Genomic DNA, 15,513 nt, shown 5'->3' with positions numbered 1-15,513 from the left:
AAAATTTAATAAGAGCGTGTACATTAACATTATGGCATAATTTCCTGGCTGCCAGACAGGAGATATTTTGAATGTTAAACTGTGTTTGATATGTTAATATATGATGTGAGTACCAAATGGGGCTCTATTAACATCACTTTAACTTAAAACGTTTTCCAGTTTTCCTGTAAAGTCAGAGTAGAGTGAAAAAAAAAGGTTTAAATTGAACAAAAAAAAAAAAAAAGGAGTCATTTGATATACTTTCATAGAAGAACAGTTGTTATGGTTAGTAAATATCTATGAGAAAATCAATCAAGCAGCAGAACACATTTTGTTAATGGTATAAGGACCAGTGGTAATGAGTTCATGCATAGTAGCATTCCACTCAACAGAAGAAAAAAAAGAAAAAAAATATTTGTTCTCCTGCGCTTATTCAGCTGTCAGAGTCATCATTTTGAAATACGTGTAGAAGGGCTCTATGAGGCAACCACTCCATCTCACCTCCTGGATTTACATTTCCAAGATATTTGCATACCTCCCTTTTATGTAACATGTGCAAGTGCTGTCTAGAGGCACTGCAAAAGATTTAGGAAAGATTTAGGAAAACCACTGCAGTTGAATGGATAAATAGCCCTAGAGGCAAATTCCACCTCTTCTGAGTTACCTTCATTTTAACCAAGGGCAAATTGCTTCTTTTTCATCTAGGTGCATCTCCTTTGTTTCTGTATCAGTTGCAAATTGCTAAAACTCTTGTTTTAGATTGGTAAAATCCAGATATGAGGAATTTATGAGCTTCTCCTCCACTAGAGGTTTTGAAATAATGCCAACAGGCAAGTAATAATAATACTAATTAAAAACAAACAAACAAACAAACATACATAGATAGGTGGAAATACAATTGTTTACATGAGCATAGAAAATCACAGCTTTTTTTACAGAACTAGATTAATGCAGATTCCTAATTATTTATAAATCTACAAGATAACCAATTAAGTGGCAGTGGTATCTACTCTGTAATCCAAAGGAGAGCAAGTTCTGTACAGTGAGGCACTGCTGTAGAAGTAGAAAACCTTTAAATAAGTCTTTGCTAAGCCTGAATACTAGGTAAATTTCAATGGTGGCAGCTGTATGCAGTCTCCATCTTTTTAATTATTTCCTGCATATGCAATGACTAAAATAAATAAATATGGTTAAGTTCTAGCACAGTTTTGATTTGGTCTGCCCTCAGAAGCATTCAGGTCCGGGATCTGAGCATAATCCTGATAGCAAAATACAGGAAATTAGTGATTTGACTTTGTTAAGATTAACATTTCAACTAGTTTTTATAATTTTCCTATGTTGCAACTACTGGTGAAGTCAGAAGCAAAGCATAGGATGGTTTTTAAAAATCAAGAAGGCAGGTGAATCTGCCTTCCATCCATAGTCACTGAGATAATCATTTCCCTTTTTGCTCTGGGAATTATTTGGAGATATACCAAAAACCATTCAGCAAAACTGAAGTCTATTCATGTCTTAGTTAGAGTAATAACATATCTCACTTTATCTGCTGTTGTCACTCACTCTCCTCACTAAGAACAGTCAGAGAGCTTCTCATCTGAAGATCCCTTCCTGGCTTAGCTGCAATATTAGGAACCATCCTCCAACTACATGCCAGATGCCAGAGACTTAATGACAGCATCAGCACTTTCAAAGGGCAGCTAACCTGGTCGGTTTTTTTTTATTTAGAAATAGTTTAGGGATTTTCAGAGTCAGGATGGCAGAGTCTTCAGCTATTCTGTCTTGGGCAATAATGTAAACACACAGGACTTCAAATAGTTTCTCCCTATAGGTTGCAATTGATTTATCAATGTGGAGGGTTCATTTTGCAAAACAGGTAAGATCAGGAATGTTAGTTCAGAAAAATTAAGGTGAATGGGACATAGGAAGGGTGTCTGAATTTTAACTACTGTCCCCCAAGGGTCTTTACTGGGACCAGCACTGTTCAATATCTTTGAGAATGACAGAGACAGTGGGACTGAGTAAGTTTTGGATGACAACAAGCTGAGAGAAGCAGTTGATGTAACAAAAGGAAGGGATGTCTTAAGACTTAAGAAGTGGTCTCACATTAAGTGAATAAGGTTCAACAAGGCCAAGTATAAGGTGCTGCACTGGGTTGTGGCAACCTCAGACATCAGTACAGGTTGGCAGCTGAATGCATTGAGAGCAGCCATGTGGAACTGTGGGGTAGTAATGGATGAAAAACTCATCATGAGCTGGCAATGAGTGTTTTCAGACCAGAAAGCCAATCAGTCATTTGGCTGCACCAAAAGAACTACAGCTCGCAGGTTGGGACAGGTTTGACTCTTCTACTCTTGTGCAATCCCACTTGCAGTGCTCCATTCAGCTTTGGGGCTCCCAGTACAAGCACATGGACAAAGGCCACAGATATAATGAAATATATCTCCCATAAAGGAAGGCTTAGAGAGTTGGGGTTATTCAGCCTGAAGAAGTGAAGGCTGTAGAGGCACCTTATAGTAGTCATCCAATACTGTAGGTGGTGAGGCATGGGAACAGGCTGCCCAGAGCGATTTTGCACGCCCCATTACTGGAGATCTTCAAGGTCAGGTCAAACAAGGCTTTGGGCAGCCTGATCTACTGAAAGTTGCCTATGACATGATAAGAGGTTTGGAAATAGAATCAAAGAATCATAGATTATATGAGAAGACTCATAGATTCTAAACTAGATGTTCTTTAAAGGTCCCTTCCAACCCAAGCCATTCTATCATCCTATTGCTCCCACAAAAAAAAAAAAGCTTTTTTTTTGTTTCCTTCAGTCATTCCTTTTTTTGTTTGTTTGTTTGTTTTTCCATTTTCTAGCCATTACGTTTGGATTATAAATGCCTTGGGTTCATTTCCAAGATGTGCTGTGACTTGACAGTGATGACCACTTGCCACCCCAATTTGTGAAGGAGAGAGGGAGGCTACTTGAAGATGATTTATGATATTATGATTCTATGACTAACAAAAAAAAAAAACACACACAAAAAAACAGTCACTGGAACAAGAAGAGGGAAATATAAGCATGTGTACTCAAATTCATGTATGTCTAAGTGACAAGTCAGAGAATAACTAATGTCTTAACAGTGGTCTCAGTGGACAAAAGCTGAGCCTTCTAAAAATATAATTTGAATGTTTCTGGTCAGCCTTCACTGTGAGGTGATGTGTTCAAGCATTTGATGATAACTATGAGAATGTGTTAACTACTGCAAACTAAACTAACTTTTCAATCTGATGGAGAATTAGATCTTGGTTTGCTATCACCACAGCAGAGACGGCACAAATTGCATGAAAGAAAATGGTATCAGATGTAAATGAAGATGGGAAATAAACAAAATGGATAACTCCAACAGAAAAATATTCAGAGTAATCGATAAATTATTGCAGCAATGGAGAAGAAAGAAAATTTTGATAATCAAAGAGAGCATCTGTACTAAATCTTTTTTAGTACAAGAATTGCCAAAATCAAGCCTTGAATAAAAAAGGTAAAATGCTTTTGATTAACTATTGGATATTAGGTCTCCCTGATTTATTTCACTTTTGCATGCAGAATATGTAGTGAATTATATTGATTTCAGCAAAATACTTTATATAAAGTCACATTCTGAAATTATTGGTTAGGATGAAGACAATAGAGAGTATTACAGCCATTCTGAGGTAGATATAAAAACAGCTAAGAAAAGTCTTTTATGGCTGAGGTATAAAAATTTATTTTCAAGAGAATCTTAGGATTTATTTTGCTATTTTCATTAATGCAATAAATGAATAAATAAATTCACAATCAAATAAATAAAAGAGTAAGAGCATGCAGAAGTACTGTAACTAATTCTATGATAATCTGATTAATTTAGGAAGGGGATTGTCTGATAATAAATTTTTCTAGGACAGCAGATCCCAAGACTGTCTCTTCCAGTGCCATGTTGCTAAATTTAAATCTTCATTGAGGGGTAGCAACCAATTCACAGTATCATTGACTCATAGAAGACTAAGATTGGAAAGGAGCTCCGGATTTCATTTGATTGAATTTCTGTTCATGCTGGGACAACCAGAGCAGATTGCTCAGGACCATGTCTAGGTGGCTTTAGAAGATCTACAAGGAAGGTGACTCCACAGCTCAACGGTCTCTCTGCAAAGTCTACTCCATTGTTTTGCCACTCTCACAGCACAGAAGTGCTTCTTGGTATTTAGGTAGTTTATGTTCATTACCTCTTGTCCACTGGGCACTGGGCAACACAGATGAGAGCCTGGATCCAATCTCTCACCATCTCTTCAGGCATTTCTATACAATGACAAGATTCCTCCTTGAACCTTCTTTTTCTCCAGACTGAACAGTCTCAGCTCTTTCAGTCTCTCCTCATAGACGTGCTCCAGTCCTTTGAGCATTTTAGTGGCACTTTGTTGGTATCTTCATATCTTCATAGTATTCCAATGTCTGTCTTGTACTGGGATGCCCAGAACTGGACACAGTCCTCCAGATGTGGCTTTACCAGTGCTGAATAGAGCAGAGAGATCTTACCTTGACCTCCTGTCAACACTTTGCCTAACATAGCCAAAAATACCAATAACCTTTTCAGTGGCAAGGGCACACTACTGGCACATGTTCAACCTGGTGCCAGTCAGGACTCCTAGACCCTTTTCTGCAAAGCTGTTTCCTATTTGGGTACCCCAGCATGTCCCAGTGCCTGGGATTGTTCCCCACCAGGTGCATGAATTGCCTTATTCACGTCTCAGGCATTGGCTGGGTGTATCCAGAGCCAAGCAGTGATGGAGTGAGGGAAGCGCACCAAGAAGGCATGGGTGCATGCAGTCCAGCTGTGGCTACTGTTGGCCCTTCCAGGCAGATGGTGGAAGATGACCTACCAGTCTCACGATTCCCATAGAATCTAGCTTGGTGAGTGTGGACTAGCAGATAACATTTCCAAAAGTCAAAATTAAAGTTTATGGGCACTTAGAAAAAGTAAGGGAATTTTTTTGCTGTTTTTGTTGGTTTGTTTGTTTGTTTCTTTTCATTTTCTTATTGCTATGAAAAATGCACCATCCTTATGTCTCAGTTCTAGTATGATATTCGAAGGAAACACAAATTCTGAAGTCCTGCTCCATGAAAGCACATGTATTTTTATGAGCTTGTCCTATATTTATCAGTGTAGTAAAACAGCAATAAGCTGCCTACCTGCCTCCACTGGGATATATTTTTTCTTTTATAAACATGCCAGGTGATTTTTTAAAGAGTTTTCACATCAGGTTCACCTGACAGAACATTGTTGGAATAATTTGCGATTTGTTTCCTTTTATATGTTCATTTTAGCACAAGCTGACAACAGAAAACCATTAATAAATAGTTAATAATAAATTAATTATATAGTTAATCCTTTCTGTTATTTGTAAAAACATTTTTCCCTCTATATTTCAACTCAGTTCTTAGCTACATCATTCTGTGTTCAGTTATAACTTAGCAACAAAGGGGGGAAAGAAAGAAAGAAAAGGTTTTTTTTTTTTTTTAAGATGTAGTATTAGTAGCCTGTTTTCTCTCACAGGGACAACAAACATCTGGCTTCAAAGATAATAGCAGTAACAATTATTTGCATCATAGCCCACGCTAGCGTGATAGCTGAAAGCAGCTGTTATTGTCTGTCAGTCTCCTAAGCTGTCTCCATTGAGACAGTGGCTGAAATACGTTGCCACCTATCTCTGATAATAAACTATATGAAATGCAGGTGACCCAGCACTTAAGAAAATTGGTTGCAAGGTTATCATTTGAATTTATTCAACATAAGTAAATGAATCAGGCTGGATCAATCTAAATAAATAATTAAAAGCAAATATTTAAGTACTGCTTCTTCAAAGAGAAATGCAAATTCCTAACAAATTCTCTTAGCAGACCATCAGCTGCTGAGAGGCTTTGCCTGTGTAGTGAAATTGTTACCTCAGAAGAACAGAGGTAATAATGAGTCGAGTTGTTCTTACTCATTATCACGAGAAGGATCCACAGGGTGAACAACACAGATATGCATAGTTCATTCAAGTCACGGCTCTGCTGCTTTTATGAATATGATCAAACAGAAGATGCTTGCTTGACGGTAGTTAGAGGAGTGCTACTTCCCCAGGCAGAGGATGCAGCTGCAGGAAGGAGCTGCTACCAAACAGCCTGGTACCCTGCTCAAATGTCAGCATCCTTTTGGCTGTCACTGAAGCCTCTGGACAGCTTTCATCCCATGTCAGCCTACACTTGGGGCTCAATACTGCTCATTTTCTTCATAGCTGCTCAGTGTTCCTTCTGCAGTGTCTGTGAAAAGACAAGGAAGTCAAACAGATTAGAAAGCATGGAAAAGTTTGATTTACAGACTCGTTTTAGTACTGCCTTTGGAATGGTACTGATCTTAACTAACTTAACCTGCCTGAGAGACAAAGCATCACCCTAATTTGTTTTGAATAGGAAAGATTTATAATATATACAAGGTACGTATTAACCTGTAGGCAATAATATATTTGTCTAGAAAAGATCTGCAGGCAGGAAATGGCAGTGAAAAAATTCCGGGTGTGAGAAACAACTGCTTTCATACTGTCTCCTAATCCTCCCCTTGCCTTCCCCAAAAATTCCAGTCCTGATACAGCACTTCATCAAACAGCTACCAAATCAAACATGAATGAACATTTTGTAAGATCCACCATCAAATAGATACTGCCCTCATTTTTTTAGGCTGCTGCTGGATGCCCCTCCTTTATAAGGACACACAAGGCCATTTCATTAAGGTGGCAATCACATGCCTATGTGTATTGGTGCCTGTGTGTGCCTGTATGTGAGAGTATTGTCTCTGAGTGGTATTTCTTTGAACAAAAATAACTTTAACTGCCTGACAGGGGTTATTTTGCTTTATAAAAGCAGCAATTTGGCATTGACAAAATTACATTCCCCCATGTTGTTATAAAAAAAATAATTGCACCATCACTACCAAAGCTTTTACACTGTCAGCTGTTGCAACACCAGTGTACATATCCAAAGCAAGCATTCTGTCAGAGGTTTTGTTATATATATCCATGCTTGGCTATATATCAGCTATATCTCTCAGTACTCCCTTAATTTCCAATACAGATTTATTTCTGCCCCCTTTGAACTGTCATTTGCTCCCTTTTATTACTGTGAAATATTTGCACCAGTGTAGGTGAATCATAAAACACAGGTCAAAGAACAGTACCCTGTGTTCAAAACATGCAAACCCAGCTCCCCCCTTTTCTCATCTTTTTTTTTTTTTTTTTTTTTTTTTTTAACTTGTGGATTGACAATGTCTTATTTCCCTTTCTCTGGGACTCTGTGTTATGTGGTTTTTCTCACATTTAGATCCTGGCAGACTGAGAAATATGATCTTGGTTCAGGCAACAGACTGCAGTATCTTGGCACCACTGCCTAAACAGATGCAAATGCATTGAAAGTGCTCATTATCTGAGAAAACCTTAGCTCTTCAAAAGCAAACAAACCTACCCCCTCTTTTTTCTACTTTTTTTTTTTTCTTCCCTTCTTGCCATTGCATTGTACTTCCATTTAAAAACAAGGAAAGAATAATATGTTGGAAATACCCTCAATACTTTACAGAAATACATGTTCTCAGTCCTTGCTTCCTCAATTAAACGTCACATAATAAGGCTTACACAACCCCCAAATGCTTTTCCCTGCAGGCCCAAATAATGCATCGTTTGCCTCTGAGCAAGGAGCTCCCTCAATCTATGAGTGAACTGAGTCACACCATGATGGGTCCTCCAGCTTCAGGACCAATGTCCTGCCAGCATAACCAGGGCAGGAACCCATGTCTCTGACCTCTGACTGGGTTAATGGGTTCTTCTCCTTATCCTGGTGCCCTGATGCTCTTTAGTGAGTGTGGAGAACAACCCTTTATCACAGAACCAAACAGTGGTTGAAAACAACCAGCAAGACTAGAGATTTTTTGGTGTGTTGTCCTGAAATTATTACTGAAGATATTTTTCATAACCAGTATTCTTCATTTCAGACTTATGGTGAACTCCATTTGAAAGAGAAAGGTTGAAAATGTTCTCATTCACCAACAAGAATATAAATTATAGCAAGTCCATCCAGGGAAAGGACTGACAGTACAAGAGGTGACTGATGCTGTTTACATAGCCCTGTGCTATACTACTTTGAGAAACATACCCAGCCATGAACCAAAGGACAGAGGATGAGCAGCAAGATTAGCACAGTAAAACAAAGCTCTTGTAGGTGTTATTTTAACAGTTTAATGGAGAGAGTAAAATGGAAGAGATCTTTTTTGCTAAAATATCCTCTTATCATCTGATGCATGATTAAAATCTTTGAATCCACTGTGATTGTTGAAGTACAAGTGGAACTGAGACAAAAGTGTGCTAATCAAGTGAGGGAGATTCAAGCCTAGAAGTAAGAGCACATGCTCAAAATCCTGTGTGCTGCCAACCTTTGTCATAAATGCCAATACAATTTAAGTCACGTCAGTGTGTCAGAGACACTTCAAAAAATCAGGACATACGATGCATGCCTTATTTTCTTATTTTGTTCTCCATCTAATATGATCAAAGGGGAAAAGGAAACAACAGCTTTAGACTAAAAATAGCAAAAGAAAGATCTTTTGGATTAACACTTCTGGTATTTACTCATATATTTTATTTCAAACAATCTGACACATGAGATGAACTCAACAAAAAATGAAGATCAATGTGACCTGTTGTACACCTGGATCCCAAAAGATTTAGATCTAAGGATTTGAGCTTTTTGCATGGATGAATGTGTTTCTTTGAAGGATAAAAGTTGACAGCTGTTTATGATAAGGCAGAAGGCTCTTTCCTTCAAACTTACCAGGACATCTCTCTGAGTTAAATAATTTTTCTTCAGGCTTAAGGGTAGATTTATAGGCACCAGGTGCAGAAAACACTAAGCTACCATTTTTTCCATGCAGGAGTTCCCACAAAGATAAACAGTCAAGATAAAACAGGGCTGCGGCACAAGTAAATGCCATGCTGGTGAAGCATGGCATAATTTTTAAAATGGAACATGTCCAGGCACATGCAGAGGCTCATTCACAGAAATTACACTGCACATTCTGTTGTCTGTGTAAGTGTGACTTAATGAATATGTGATCACAGGTCTGCCAGATCTTCTGAGGGAACTTTAAAGCCAGTAATGGGCAGGGAGATCCTGCCCTGGTAGTCTGCTGCCATGGTGGTATGCCAAAGCTGCTGGAGAAGTGTCTATACATACTTGTTTTTCAATGAAACTGATCTTTTCTATTTGGGAAACCAAATGTGTTCTAGGTGCTCAAGTTGAGGATGAGCAGAAAGATGCCTACAGGATCAGGAGACTATATGTAGAACTGTGAAGAGCCATAGAAAGAGAATAGGAAAGATCAAAATCAGAGGAATAGGCTGGACAGAATTCCTGAATGTCCTACAAAAAACAAATAATAATAAAAAAAATCTGCTAAGTCTTCCAGGCAATGTGTAATGTAAGCAAGTAAAAAAATAAATCTCAACCTATAGCTCTGTCAGAGGCAGGGGGAGCAAATTCATCCTTCTCTTCTGAAGCATGTTTGGTGATGACAATGCAAAAGCTACACCAAAACTCTACTTTGTATTCTTTGATCCTATTACATTCTCTCTTTGACAAATCTTCCAAACATTGGTGATTTTTAAAAATAAATTTCCTTAACAAAAATAATAGGAAAGAAATACAATTCAGTTAAATTTAAACAAACAAACAAAGCACACTTACAGACAAAAGTGTCTGAATGTTGATGAATTCCATCAAACAAGAGACAACTACCATCACCTAAGGGGGTTACCAACTTTGTCTTGAGCTCCCTTTGTTCACTTGAGAACTTGCTTTCAAGAAGATCCATAAAGTGCTTTTGGAGTGTTTGCAATAAAAGTTCGAACAATGGGCGTAGTAAAATTATTGCCTAGAATTATAAGGAGGTTTCTTGGAGAAAAAAAAAAATCACTTCTGAAAAACATTTCAATAACATTGGCTGCTAAAAGGGTAACTCTTTGAGAAACGTCTACAACAAGTTTCAGTAGGATTTGATATCCTGTGTCAGTTTTGAAACAAGTACAATAGTTTCTTGGAGACTTCTAAGCTTTAACGAACTCTTTTTTTTATATTTCACCCAGAATCTATCAGTCCTATCTACACACTCCTATTGGTTAGAGGAAAGGGTAAATCTACCCTACCTGGAATGAAAGAAACAGTAACTATAGCTAAAGGAATATGACTCGTTTTGCTGATCTTAACACCATAATCACGAAGGAGAATGGAACAAACCTAGTAGTAGAAACAGCTTAAGGGATTCTATGCAATTGTTCTTGAAGGTGAACTTTATTTACTGTCATCTGATTTGTGCAGGAGGGTAGTGCAGTTGGTTCCCTATCATGATCTTCTAGATTCCAGACCTATGGGTGGGATCTCTAATAATTGCACTTTGGGGATCTGCAATTGCTACAGTGACTTGCTGAGATCCATATGTGAAAACTTCCTTGCCAGCTTTTTTTATTACTTTTTAAGTGCAGGTTATTCCTTCTTTATCTTGTTCTATATCCTAATTATCATGTGCCATTTTCATCTGCCAAAATGGCTCCAGCTGTTTGATTTCACATTGCACTCAGAGCCATGCCTATGAGATAAATTAATTGCTTGCCCTTTACAGATTGAAAAAGACTTCTCTCCCCCATTCTCTGGTTTTGTTCTCAAATATTAACCCTCCTGAAGAAAATATAACCTCCACCACTAAGGTGGAATACAAATGAGCAATTAGACAAAGCCATATACTTTTAGCACTGGTTTTCTACCATCTGATTCTCTAATGGGGTTTTGACTTGATGATACATACGTCTTTACTCTGTATGGAGCAGAATTTTAAACTGAGTTGTAACAACTGGGAACAATATAAGAGCTTTCTCAGAAAGTAAAGGACAGAAAAAAACTACATGCCACTACTTGAAAGGCCATTAATGTCTGTCAGAAAAAGAAAGGTTATTTAATGCCAGAGGAATTGACACTGTACTCGGGCCAGCCCAAATGCTTATTCCACTGGTAATGTAACCTATGCTGTAAACTAATTTATGAACAGTTTTTTTAAGCTGGAAAATTTGTCCAATTGCTTTTGCAGCTGGGCACCAGCAAACAGTCTCTTAGTTGAGAAACTGCCTGGGAAACGTTGGATAAATCCAGGTAACTGTTGGGTTTGATTTCTGTTTTGCTCATATTCCAGATAAAAACACATCTGAATGTATTTTGACATTCTGATGCTTTCTGATTTATCATAGACGCCACATAGAAAAAAATCTCCATGCATCTCCTGCAGCCATTACAAATCATGCTCTTAATTGCCTGCTGCAATCATATAATTGTCAAGATACTCAGTAGCCAAGACTCCAAAATTTTCACTCTAATTATCACTGTTAAGCATGACTATGTACAGTGCAAAGCATGATGTAAAATTAAAAACTAAGATTACATTTGAGAACAAAGCTGTGTTACATGTGCAATATCTGAATAGAGACCTCAGACAGTATTTCACACCTGAAAAGTGCTACTGTGGTGGATTCAGCACTAATACAGAATATCAATACTTTAAAAGTGTAATATGCTGTCTGATGCCAATGCAGCTGAATTTGTACTGGAACAATCCATAGAGGAAGCAGTGTCAGGGAGTCACAGCTCTTCACACCTCTGGCAAGCTGAACTCATGCCAAAGATATTCTGCTTTACAGCTGCTGGCTGAGAAAAAGGGAATTGCTGCAGTTTTTGAAGAGCTACCATGACTAAAATGCATATTGTATAGCCAACACATAGAAGAAAGGGGAAAAGATGAATCTGTGATCAACAGAAGTGTTTTCGTATTTACATCTCATCCAAAGGCTACTGAAGGTGATAGGTTTTTACTCCTTCATAACTCGAGTATATAAGTCATAATTGGCTGGAATTATTTGTGTTTGCATCCGGCTTTAAAGCGTGTTAGTGGAAAGTATTAAATCTCTGATGCTGTCTTTCCCTTCCTTTATACGCCCACCTGGGAAATATGGAGGATGTAAAACTCTGCTAAGATCAACTTTCTTTGGCAGAAATATTTTTATTATCCCTCTATTTCTTAATACCCAGCACAAATGTTGAGGAAAACTAGGTTCCACATAAAGAAACTAATTTGCCTCCTCATCGTTATATTCACGGGGATTACATTTCAGCATTCAGAGAGAAGGAAGGGAATATTAAAATCTTTAGATAACTGTCGACAATTATGTGAGTCTGGAAATATTGCCTATAAAGGGAGGAGGTCTCTCATGCTGCAATGTTTGTGACTGCCTGAACAGCAATAGGAAGGTCTAATGCCTGAGTCTGCATTCCCTTATCAGTAAGCACATGTTCAAAATTCAGCAGAAAACCACTGTTGCATATTAGATACCACCAGTTTCAATTAAGGACAATTAGCAGTGCCACTGTGCATATGAGTGAGACAGATTATCGTGGCACTGGAGACAAAAGCAATTCAGAACAGGAAATAGAATATGGCTTTAACATCCTTAAGTGTTGTTTATGGCAATTCACAAATGTTTTGTACTGTGTTTATCTGAAATTTATGATGTTCTGGAATAAAAAACAGAAACTTGCCAAAAAGGAAAAAAAAAAAAAAAAAGAGGTAGTGACAGAGAAAAGGACAACTATATCACCAAGCATAGACAGCAATCTTTCAGTTAATCGTGTTATTACAAAATCTACCTGTCCAGAAAAGAGATGAGGGCTGACTGAAGCTATTGGAGCTAAAACACAGCTGTCTTTCTGCGGCTCAATGGTACACAATGGAGAGCTATAGAAAATGACTTTGATGGTGAATTAAAATACGATGCTATTTAAAAGCATTTTCTTTCAGCAGTGTGAACTTTGAGGTCAATGTATTTACTGTGGCAAGATCAGATGAGGATTTGGATTTACATTGGGATTAGAAAAATACAAGCTTCAAGAGTAGAACTGCTTGCTATGCACTCTTACAGGAGGAAGGCTGGTGGCACCAGTAGAAGCACCAGTTAGAATTACAGCTGGAAAACGTTTTCCCTAGCTCAGGAAAGCTTTCAGCAGTGGTTTGAGTTAGGGCCAAGAAAACTGAAAGATCAAGGACCAAGTTTTCTTCAGCATGTTGGTGCTTTGAAGGCTGTGGGAGAGATTGGGTATTACCTGGACCTGAGTCAGACTCACATGAGGGAAAGGTTCAGAAGGCGAAATTATTATCATATGTTCCTGGAGCAGAAGTAGCAAAAGCCATCATTAGGTCCCAAGGACAGTAAGAGCATCAGTGGGAAATGTTAGTCCTCAAAATAAGAGTCAGTTTGGGATTTAGGGTACAGGCTTAGGAAAAATTATGCAGATCAGTTCATGAGTACAGTTTGTTTGTTTCCTGAAGAAGTTTACAGGATTAGGAAAAAGGCTGTGTGAGGACAGTGACTTACACTGGCCAAAGGGATATTCCATGCCATATGACATCATGAGTAAGGAGTTTTGAAGGGGGTAGGAGTTCATCTCTCTTCCACTGTTCAGGGGCAAGCTGGACATCGGTCGGGGGGTGGTGAGCAATTGCTTGTGCATCACTTGTTATATACATTTGTATATATATACAGTAATAACTATTTTCCTTTTATCTTAACCCATGAGTTCTACATTGTTTTTCACAGAATCACAGAAATGGCCAGGGTTAGAAGGGACCTCAAGGATCACAAATCTCCAACCCCCTGCCACATGCAGGGCCACCAACCTCCACATTTCATAGCAGCCCAGGCTGCCCAGGGCCCCTTCCAACCTGGCCTTGAACACCTCCAGGGATGGACGGGGCATCCACAGCCTCTCTGGGCAGCTGTTCCAGCACCTCACCACTCTCTCTGTAAAGAACTTCCAACCTAAATCTTCTCTCCCTCAACTTCAAACCACTTCCCCTTGTCCTGCTATTATCTCCCCTTTCCAAGAGCTGATTCCCCTCCTGTTTGTAGGCTCCTTTTAGGTACTGAAAGGCTGCAATGAAGTCATCCCACAGCCTTCTCTTCTCCAGGATGAACAAGCTTCGTAGGGGAGGTGCTCCAGCCCCCTGATCATCTTTGTGGCTCCTCTGGACCCTCTCCAACAGCTCCCTGTCTTTCTTGTACTGGGGGCTCCAGACCTGGACACAGTGCTGCAGATGGGGCCTCACAAGAGCAGAGTAGAGAGAGACAATCACCTCCCTGTCCCTGCTGGCCACCCCTCTGCTGATGGAGCCCAAGATACCATTTGCTTTCTGAGCTGCAAGGGCACACTGCTGGCTCATGGTAAGCTTTTCATCTATAAAGATCTCCAGGTCCTTCTCTGCAGGGCTGCTCTCAAGGACTACTCCAGTCTATATGGATGCCAGGGATTCCTCTGGCCCAAGTGCAAAACTCTGCACTTTGCTGTGTTGAAGTTCTTTAGGTTCACCCAGGCCTACCTTTCAAGCCTGCTGAGGTCCCTCTGAATGGCATCCCTTCCTTCCACTGTGTCAACCGCACCACTCAGCTTGGTGTCATCAGCAAACTTCAAACATCAGCTGACAGTACACTCAATTCTGTCAGTGATGTCATTGATAAAGATGTTAAAGAGCACCGGTCCCAAGACAGACACCTGGGGGATACTGCTTGTTACCAGACTCCTTTTTCTGATTCTCTCCCCCATCTCACTGTGAAGGGAGGAGTAAGCGAAAAACTGCATGGTGCTCAGCCACCTTTCTGGCTAAACCACCTGGGATTATTTATTCATCATTAAGTTAATACTGTCTAAACCACTATCGCTGTAATATAAAGGCTTGTAAGGTGCTGCAGCAACAATGTGGTAAGGATTAAATAATATATATTCCCTCAGTACTGAATGCCTCAGAGCATATTTCAAGGCCAGGCTGGATGTGCCTCTGGTCTGGTTGGTGACCCTGCACATAGCAGGGGGTTGAAACTGGATGATGTTTGTGGTCCTTTTCAACCCAGGCTATTCTATGATTCTGTGATTCTATATAGTGCCTTAGTGTGGTGTGTTAAGAAATCCACTTTGTGTGATATTTATCCTTACTGCTTTTGTTCCAAAATCCTGAATTCAGTACTCAGACCAAACAAACTCCCAAAAATGATGTAATTTATTCAATTTTTATAAATCTGCGTTCTAACAGTATAAATTCTCTTTATAAAGCTAATTTAAATATACCCAGGAACAGAATCTATTTCCCTTGCAGCAGAAACGTAACACACAAAATCTTACATAGACTTTGAGTTCTGCAGAGGTGTCACTGGGAGAACTGCAAGTAAAGTAATGGCTCTTTACTTTGTGTGGTCACTTGGAAGCAGATCTGAAGCCCAAAAATAGTGCTCTCATCATGTGGCAGACCGGACCCTTCACCCTATCAGCTGCAATTTCTACTTCTCTACCTTTTAATCTCCTTTATTCTGGGTGTAAAGAAAGCAGTACCAACCAAAACTGACCACATA

The sequence above is a fragment of the Meleagris gallopavo genome, chromosome 10 (genome assembly GCF_905368555.1).
Source record: "Meleagris gallopavo chromosome 10, MGAL_WU_HG_1.1, whole genome shotgun sequence".
In the NCBI taxonomy this organism is placed as follows: Eukaryota; Metazoa; Chordata; class Aves; order Galliformes; family Phasianidae; genus Meleagris; species Meleagris gallopavo.
The sequence above is the reverse complement of the archived record's forward strand: the minus strand, read 5'-3'. Positions refer to the sequence as shown.